The following is a 10,258-nucleotide window of genomic DNA, read 5'->3' as shown; positions in this document are numbered from 1 at the left end:
CTCAAAACGAGTTGTTAGTTTAATTCCTACTATTAAAAATAAACTTGCTAGTCAAGAAACACGCAGTGAGCTATGTGATATTTGTTTAAGAGCTAAACAAACCCGTGATGTGTTTCCTTTAAGTTATAATAAAGCTTCTGCACCTTTTGCCTTAATTCATTGTGATGTTTGGGGACCATATCGTACTCCTGCTTCATGTGGTGCTATATATTTCCTGACCATCGTTGATGATTACTCACAGGCAGAGTGGATTTATTTAATGGCAGAAAAGAGTGAAGTTAGTGCTAACATTGTGAAATTTTGTGCCATGGTAATGACCCAATTCGACAGTAAGGTTAGGCTGATAAGGAGTGATAACGTGTCAGAATTTGTAGCCTTGAGTAATTACTATAATATTCATGGCATCATTCAACAAACATCTTGTGTAGGGACACCTCAGCAAAAACGGCAGGGTGGAACGCAAGCATCGACATATTCTGAATGTTGCACGTGCTTTGCGTTTTCAGGCAAATTTACCGGTAAGTTTTTGGGGTGAATGTGTGTTGACTGCCGGGTACCTGATTAACCGTACTCCAAGTTCTTTACTTGATGGAAAGAGTCCATGTGAATTGCTGTTTGGGAAGGAACCAACTTACAAACATATTTATGTTTTTGGGTGTTTATGTCATGCTCATTATCAGGGGTGTGACAAAAACAAGTTTGGTTCTCGAAGTCAAATGTGCATATTTGTTGGGTACCCTTTCGGTAAGAAAGGATGGAGACTCTATGACTTAGATACGAATGAGTTCTTTGTATCTCGTGATGTGGTATTTTCTAAACATATCTTTCCATATAAAGGTGATGTTTCTGAATCTCTTAACCCAGTGTGGGCTAGCAACTGTCTGTCTGTAAGAATGATGTACAATTCATTGATGATCATGAGGCGATTAGTGCAGACAATTTGAATGATGAATCAACTCCTGAAGAAGATTTGACTCCGGAAACAAGGGAGAGTGGTGAAGATCTTAATGAATAGAGAGAGGGCAACGTGAACTTGGAAAGTAACAATGAAGGTGAAAACCTTGGCCGAGGATGTAGGGAAAGGCGTCCTCCTAAGAAGCTGAAGGACTATATATGCCACACAACGCAACACATTAACGACCCCCTCGCGGATCATGCCACTACTCAGGTGCGTCCTATCCTATTACATGTTACGTGACTTGTACTAATTTTTCTTTGAGATATAGACAATTTTTGGCAACTATAACTGCAGGGAAAGATCCCACATATTTTTTAGAGGCAATCCGTGAGCCACATTGGAGACAAGCCATGAAGGAGGAAATTGAAGCTCTTGAGCGTAATGGGACCTGGACCCTTGAACCGTTGCCCCCCGGGAAGCGAGCGATCGGGTGCAAATGGGTATACAAGACCAAGTATAATTCAGATGGAACGATCGAAAGACACAAGGCAAGATTGGTGATTTTAGGGAACAATCAGAAGGCTGGGATAGATATAATGAGACTTTCGCTCTAGTGGCAAAGATGGTGACTATTCGATTGTTCTTGGCTATAGCAACGGCACGAAAGTGGGAGCTTCATCAGATGGATGTGCATAATGCCTTTTTGCATGGTGACCTGGCGGAAGAGGTGTATATGCGATTGCCGCCCGGTTTTTCATCTACACATTCAGGCAAGGTATGTCGCCTGCGCAAATCTTTGTACAGATTGCGACAGGCACCCAGAAACTGGTTTGCCAAATTGGGCACGGCGTTGAAGATGTATGGTTTTACTCAATCGCACTCAGACTATTCTTTATTCACTTACCATAAAGATGGAGCTACACTATGTGTTTTGGTGTATGTGGACGATCTTGTTGTGGGAGAAAACAATGGGGAAATGATACATCAATTCAAACAATATCTGAGTCGGTGCTTTTACATGAAGGATCTTGGGACACTAAAGTATTTTCTTGGCATCGAAGTCGCCAGAGGAGATGAGGGCATTTATCTCTGTCAACAAAAATATGCACTAGATATTATTTCTAAAACATGATTGCTAGGGGCTAAACTGGCCCATCTGCCCATGGAACAAAATCATTGACTCGCACTGGCTGACGGAAAGTTCCTGGATGAACCAGAAAATTATAGACGTCTGGTAGGGAGATTAGTTTATCTTACTATAACACGACCTGAGCTTTGTTATTCTGTGCACATATTGGCCAAATTTATGCAACAACCACAACAGGAACATTGGGATGCAGCTCTACGGGTGGTCTAACACTTAAAAGGGAATCTAGGACAGGGAATCATCTTGAGCGTCAACAGTGATCTCAAATTATATGCTTATTGTGACTCCGACTAGGCTAGTTGTCCTTTGACACGACGCTCTTTGACTGCATACTTTGTAATGCTTGGACGGTCTCCTGTTTCTTGGAAAACCAAAAAGCAACATACCATCTCACGGTCATCTGCAGAAGCAGAGTACAGGTCTCTGGCTGCCGCGACGTGTGAATTGAAATGGTTGAAGAGTGTCCTACGTGATCTTGGGGTGGAACATCCCAGACCTATGAAATTGCATTGTGATAGTCGTGCCGCTATGTACATTGCAGCTAATCCAATGTTTCATGAGCGCACCAAACATATAGAGGTTGATTATCACTTTGTTCGTGATGCTTTGCATGCCCGAACTATTGAGACTGCTCATGTACGGACTTATAATTAGTTGGCAGATATTTTGACAAAGGCACTTGGCCGACGACAGTTCGATTTTCTTCTTCGCAAGTTGGGCATACGTGACCTACATGCTCCAACTTGAGGGGGAGTAATGGAGATATTGTGGATATTGTATATATTTAGAAAGATATTGTTTTAGGAAGTTGCTAATATTGTATTTAGGAAGTTACTAATATTGTATTTAGGGAGTTGCTAATATTGTGCATATGAATTTTTAGGAAGCTAGAGTTTTAGGAAGGTATTGTTTTAGGAAGTTGCTAATATTGTGCATATGAATTTTTAGGAAGCTAGAGTTTTAGGAAGGTATTGTTTTAGAAAGTTGCTATTTTCTAGTCTTGCTATTTTGATCATGATGTAGTTGTATATATATATGGGGCGATTGCCTCCATTGAAAGGTAACACAGAATTTTCATTCTCTTGAATATCGATCCATGCAATTATTCTTTAGCTGACTACCTTACTCTTGAGGATCTTCATGGGCTCCTCATCAGCCACGAAATTTGGCTTCAACAGCATCACTCTCCTCTGGACACGACTGCTCCTGTTGCTAATCTTGCGCACACCGGAAGTCACAATCCTTCTCACAACGGTGGTCGTGGTTCCAACGGTTCCAACAGTGGGGGACACGGTTCTAGCAATGGACGTGGTCACGGCAATGGTGGTGGTGGCTGCGGGCGTAGTCAATCCAACAATAGCGGAGTCGTTTGTTAGCTATGCAACTGCCCCGGGCATGCTGTTCTCACTTGTCGGCGGCGATTTGATATCTCCTACCATGGCGAGCAGAGCACTCCAACACAGGCATATCAGGCGGCTACCTCACCTGCATCTCAGTTCTCCTCCGCGTTTGATCCAAACTGGTATCCGGATTCTGGGGCGACCAATCACATGACACTGGATTTCAGCAATCTCCAAGCATCACAAGAATACACTGGTAGTGAGAAAGTACAAGTCGGAAATGGGTCAGGTTTGGCCATTAATCATGTTGGACGGTCCACTCTCACCTTTGATAATCAGTCTTTTCTCTTTACTAACATTCTGCATGTTCCTTCCATTTCGAAAAATTTAGTCTCTGTATCCCAGTTTACCCGTGACAATAATTTAATTGTGGAGTTTCACTCTTCTCATTTTGTTGTGAAGGATCCTATCACGGGGAAGGAGGCTATTCGCGGGCCTAATGTTAATGGGCTCTATCAGTTTCCATCATCCTCAAATGGTACCCCTTGCTGCAGTTCTCAGGTTCTCACCGCTTGTGCTAGTACTTCACAATGGCATGCTCGGTTGGGTCATCCATCCCTTGAGATTGTTCGTCGTGTTCTTTCATCCTTCAGCTACAGGCCCATCCCCTCAGCCAACTCCAGAGTCCAGACACAGGACCCTTGCTTCAGTCGTCAGCGGTCTCAGGCCCATTATCTCAGTCGATTTCTAATTCAGGCCCCTTGCTCCAGCCGCAGATGGACTCAGGCCCATTACCGCAGCACCAATCTGCTCCAGACCTTTTGCCTCTGACGACATCAGCTTCCGCCACCATCCATGGGCCCACTGATTGCTGTACCTGCCCCTCCAGCCACATCCGCCACTACGACTGGGCCTAGTGTTCCTGTTTCTCCACACAACAACCTTGGATCCGACGACACCCACGATGCGGACTCTCCCTCTACTGGGCCTACCGTCATTGACGTTGATGGTGATACACCCCGCGGAAAATTCTACCTCTTGAAGACGTGCTTCACAGAGCTCCCATTGTTGCTCAACCTGTCCGGCCCCATCGCTCCTGCTATGCTCTTCCTCGTGCCCTCCTAACTGCCACCACACCCATTAAACCGACTTCATATACCGCTGCAGGTAAGGTTCCGGAGTGGCGAGCTGCCATGCAGTCTGAGTACGATGCTTTAATCAGAAATGGCACGTGGTCCCTAGTTCCACCTCCTCCTAATGCTAACATTGTTGGGTGTAAGTGGATTTTTAAGCTCAAATGGAGTTGCTCGTGGTTTTACTCCGCAGTATGGGCTGGACTACACCGACACTTTCAGTCCTGTGATCAAGCCTGTCACCATTCGGGCTGTTCTCTCGGTCGTTGTCTTCAAAGCGTAACCAATCAAGCAGTTAGATTAGATGTACATAATGCTTTCTTGCAGGGCTTTCTTGATGAAGACATTTATATGACCCAACCCCCTGGGTTTGTGGACTCTGCTACGCTCAATTTTGTCTGTAAATTGCGCAAAACCTTATATGGACTCAAACAAGCTCTACGGGCCTGATTTTTTCAGCTGTATTCACACCTCTTGAAGTTGGGATTTCAGGGGTGGGGGTCTGCTTGTGACTCGTCTTTATTTCTCTACCACTCAGGGGATACCAAAATCTATGTTCTTGTCTACGTAGATGACATCATCGTAATCGGCAACAAGTTCTCTGTGGGTTCAGTCTCTCATCTCGGATCTCGCCTGGTGCTTTTTATTAAAAGATCTTGGTGACTTGCATTACTTCCTTGGTATCCAAGTCACTCGCTCTTCTAGGTGTTTCTCTCTCTCAACGACAATATCTGATTGATTTGCTACAGAGGGCTGAACTAGCTGATGCCAAGGCGATGAAGACTCCACTTGCTGCCGGCAATTCCTTATCTAGGACCGATGACCGATGGAGACCTCCTCCCTGACCCTACTATGTATCGCAGCCTAGTGGGTTCCCTCCAATACTTGATGCTCACCCGCCCCGATATTGCTTTTGCAGTGAATAAGACATGTCAATTTCTCTCCTCCCCCACCACAGACCATTGGATTGCAGTGAAGCAGATCCTCAGGTATTTGAAAGGGACCCTAACTCATGGTCTGCGAATTCGCTCTGCTCCCTCCTGTCAATGACAGGCGTTCTACAAGTGGGTTTGCTCTCTTTCTAGGCCCGAACCTACTCTCTTGGAGTGCCAAGAAACAACACACTATTGCCCGCTTTAGTACCGAAGCATAGCTCCGTGCCATTGCCTTAGCTGTCACTGAAGTTATCTGGGTTCAGCAGTTGCTCACAGAACTGAAGATTGTCTCTCTTTCAGCCCCCATCGTATGGTGTGACAATGTTGGTGCTCTCTATTTCGCCGGTAATCCCATGTTTAAAGCCTGAACCAAATACGTTGAAGTCGATTTTCACTTTGTCCGTGATCTAGTTCATCGTCGCTTACTGGTTGTCCGTTACCTCCCCTCTCATGCCCAGATTGCTGATGTTCTGACCAAGAGTCTGCCAACCTCTTAATTTACTATACTTCGTGACAAGTTGAATGTTCACCCCACTGTTCAGCTTGAGGGGGCGTGTAATGGATAACATAGTTATCCGAAGATTGAGATCGAGAGATCAGCATCATCTAGAGATTAGGATTAGATTCATTGTGTAATCGCCCTGTTATCTCTCTGTTATTTTTATATCTGTATCATGCTTATCTCTTTGTTGTACTTATCTGTATGTTCACTATATAATTGATCTCATGGACATCCGATTCTCATTGTATTGGAGCCCTTTACCTCATATTCTTTCTTCAATTCGTTCAGCATCGTTGCTAGTGTTGATGACAGTTACAGCAACGACCGACCGGTGTATCACCATCGTTGTAGTTAGTACCAATGGGCTACTCCATCCGGATAGGCTATGACATCACCCTGGTGGAAGTTTTGGATCTTCTGATGAAAATCTCCATACCTTCGACTTTTTCCATTTCCTTCTGATTGTTGGGATTGTTGGAATGATCGGTATGTTTCAGGGCAACCGGGGAAGACAACTCCGGTAAAACCTCTACCTGTAAATGCATCAAAATGAATGAATGAATGATCAATCAAAATAGACTGAATGAATCATCGATGAAATGACAAATCACGGCAACGCCAGCGCATTTCAACTGTTGGTTGTTCTCTTCCCAGTACTCGGTGACCCCGCCTTCCGACTCAATCCGTGTATTGGGTTCGAGAGCCGAGTGGTCCTGAAGTTGACACTCTCTTTGCCCTCGGAACCGGCGTTACTGTTGATGCAGCTGATCATGATGCCTGCTATAGGCTATACAACCATGACACAAGACAAGAAAGCAGAGGGAGAGGGAAAGCAAAGCAGACTTGATCATGGTGAAGAAACCCTGTAGTACTAGCTACTACTACTACTTTCTAGTTTGGTGTATGCAGCGACTTAGATGGTTTGTATTTATAAGAGAGATGGACGAATAAGTGTTTGGCACATCTTTGATTAATTGTTGGTGAGAAATGAGATACCTTGTAGCATGGTTTTCAAAATCGGACCGGATTTGACAAACTGGGAACCGGTCAAGTGTTCAGTTTCGTTTTTCCCCAAAACCGGGATTTCTCAAATAACTGTTGATTTTGGTTAGCAAACCGCTGACCTGAGTGATTAACCGTTTGAACCGTTTGATAGAAGAGGAAGCTCATACTCTTGCTGTGCAATGATGTCACAAGTGTTCTCTTCGCCGCACCATCAGGTGCCATCCATCGTGCTTATAGCCGCCACTCCAGTGTCCAAGTGTGTGTCATGGGTGGGCTATACATGTATTCTTGTATGGGGGATTGCCAATGGCATTCTTGTAATTACCTAGTATGATTGTTCATCCTTTTGATGTATCTTTATGTCACTCCCCCAAAAGTTTAACGTACTCTTTGAGGAGAGGTAGGTAGTCGAATGAATCAAGAATATGTAAAGGTTAAGCATGAGATCCCCTCAACACTAAACTGTGTGCTTATGCTTGCCATCCATTAATGCAATACAAGTTGCCTTTTGTCTAATTTGTGTGCCATCTTTGTTGCCTTTTCTTGTGTTGCTTGTTACTTAGGCTTACTCGTCACATTCGAGTGCCGCACGGGGCCCCAACGACTAGCCCCGTGACAATGAGGCATGAGTGAAAGACTGTTTGCCGGTGGAAAACGATAACCATTCCAGCATTCCATTTGGTCTCATATGATCAACATATATATAATTAGCGTGTGTTTTCCTTAACCATTTATGGTGGACATGTCTATCGTTTCTTTTCTTTATTGTTTCAAAAGTGGAAAACATTGATGAATTATGATTCTACATTCTTAATTGCTTCATAATTAACAAGGGTTTTTTGGTTCATATAATATAGGCTAATAAAAGTATATGCTGTTGCACGTGGCAATATCAAAAGATGGTGATGATAGCAACCAAATGACCTTACTGGTTGAATCATTAATCTATTTAACCAGGAAAATGGACTATGATTAAGACATTAATTCATTTTTTTCTTTGTATTTTAGCCATTTTTATCTTTACCAACAATAATTCTTATTTTTCAAACATATTTTTGTTTAACATGAAGAATATTTAATATTAATGCATGTTCAAATTTTTGTATAAAATTTATAAAAAATCTATATTTTATTTTTTATTATTTAATTTATGAGATAATAAAAATTACTTATTTTACCAAGAGAAAATTCAATTCTAATATATTGTTTGAATAATGGTTTTTAATATTATGATCAAATCAATTATATATATATATCATTTATATATAATATATATGTTACTTATTATTTATTTATAAATATGTTATTTATATTGCATTTTTGTAAACTTCTTATATGATGACAATAGGTGAAAAAATACTTATATTTTTTGTTTTTCTTTATTTCAACTATTATGTCTTCTGTTTCTTTTAATAATTTATTATTTTTTAAATTAAATCGGATCATATTAAATTCAGATATCCAACATATTGATCAGATTCAAATTTTAATCAATATTTATGAGATCCGATCAGTTCTTCGGATCGAATTGAATTCAAATCTGATCTGATCTATTTGTGTCCCTACTAAACTACTTGCCTATAATGACCTAGCTAATTAAATCATTGAGCTAATTAATGCTCTTTATTTTTTATCCTATTTTTTATCCAATTTCTAACATTAATGAAAATAATTCTCATTAATCACACTTTTTTATATGATGAATATATAATATTATAGAATATACACAAAATTATCTACAATTTTCTATAATTTCTAGAATTTTATGTATTTTATTATTTAATAATAACATGTTTTGATCCATTTGACATGGATAGTTAAACCACTAACTCAACACTTTGATGGAAAAACCACTTTTTCTTTTTTTGATTGATTTTAAATCATGTTTTACATTTTCACCATCAATAAAAGTAATTCTTATTTCCACATTTCTATCTTTACTAACAATAATTCTCATTTTTTTCAAACATATTTTTGTTTAATATGAAGAATATATAATACTAATATATCTTCAATTTTTTTATAAAATTTATAAAAGATCTACATTTTTATTTTTTATTATTTAATTTATGAGATAATAAACATTACTTATTTACCAAGAGGAACTGCAATTCCAATATATTGTTTGAACATTGGTTTTTAATATCGTGGTCATATCAACTATTCATATTATGGTATATATTATTTTATATAAAATATATATGTTATTTATTATTTATTTATAAGTGTTATTTATATTACATTTTTGTAAACTTTTTATATGATGGAAATAGTTGAAAAATACTTATATTTTTTTGTTTTTTTATTTCAACTGTTATATATTTCTTTTTCTTTTAATAATTTATTACTTTTTCAAAAAATTAAATAGGATCGTATCAGATTTGAATATCTAACATCTTGATCGGATTTGGATTCGAATCAATATTTATGACATCCGGTTGAATCTTTGGATCAAATCAGAATATTTGAATATACCCTAACTCAAATTTGATATGATCTGTTTGCATCCCTACCAAACCACTTGCCTACGATGACCTAGTTAATTGAACTATTGAACCATTTGACATGGTTGGTTGGGTCATGTATTAGACATTAATGCTCTTTATTTTTTATCCTAATTTTTATTCTTGTCTATCATTAATGAAAATAATTCTCATTAATCACACTTTTTTATATGATGAATATCTAATATTATAGAATGTATCCAAAATTATCGACGAATTTCTATATTTTCTAGAATTTTATGTATTTTATTATTTAATAATAACATCCATTTGACATGAATAGCTTAACCACTAACTGATCACTTGGATGGAAACACCATTTTGCTTCTTTGGTTGATTATAAATCATATATTCCATTTTCATCATCGATAAAAGTAATTCTTATTTTCACATTTATTTTTGCTTAATATGGTGAATATATAACAATAGAATTGTATCAAAATGCTTTAAACAAAGGTTATATTTTTTCTTTGAGTTTATATATATGTATGTATGTATGTATGTATGTATGTATGTATGTATGTATGTATGTACGTATTTAATATTCGTTACTTAGTTATAACATCATAGATTGACCCATTTAACCCGAAATGTTAGATTATTGACCTACCTACCATCTAGATATGGAAATGGTTTCATTTTCAAGTTGGTTTTAAATTTTGCATTTCATTTATATTACTGGTAAAATAATTATTATTTATCATACTTATTTTTGTTTATATTATTAGTATGTAATATTATAGATGTGCCCAAAATTGTTTCATACTTTTTTTGTATTATTCTATTTTAAAAAA

The 10,258-nt window shown here is 38.8% G+C and overlaps 1 long non-coding RNA gene across 1 annotated transcript; it reads left to right on the top strand.

Moving 5' to 3' along the window:
• The first annotated feature begins 3,132 nt into the window (after positions 1-3,132).
• LOC148790348 (uncharacterized) lies at positions 3,133-6,202 on the top strand. Its single transcript, XR_016078467.1, has 2 exons — positions 3,133-3,674; positions 3,848-6,202. It is a non-coding gene; the product is annotated as an uncharacterized LOC148790348 (long non-coding RNA).
• Positions 6,203-10,258: the final 4,056 nt, after the last annotated feature.

Source organism: Nelumbo nucifera, chromosome 7 (assembly GCF_055504915.1).
Source record: "Nelumbo nucifera cultivar China Antique chromosome 7, China Antique-T2T, whole genome shotgun sequence".
NCBI lineage: Eukaryota > Viridiplantae > Streptophyta > Magnoliopsida > Proteales > Nelumbonaceae > Nelumbo > Nelumbo nucifera.
The sequence above is the reverse complement of the archived record's forward strand: the minus strand, read 5'-3'. Positions and strand labels throughout refer to the sequence as shown.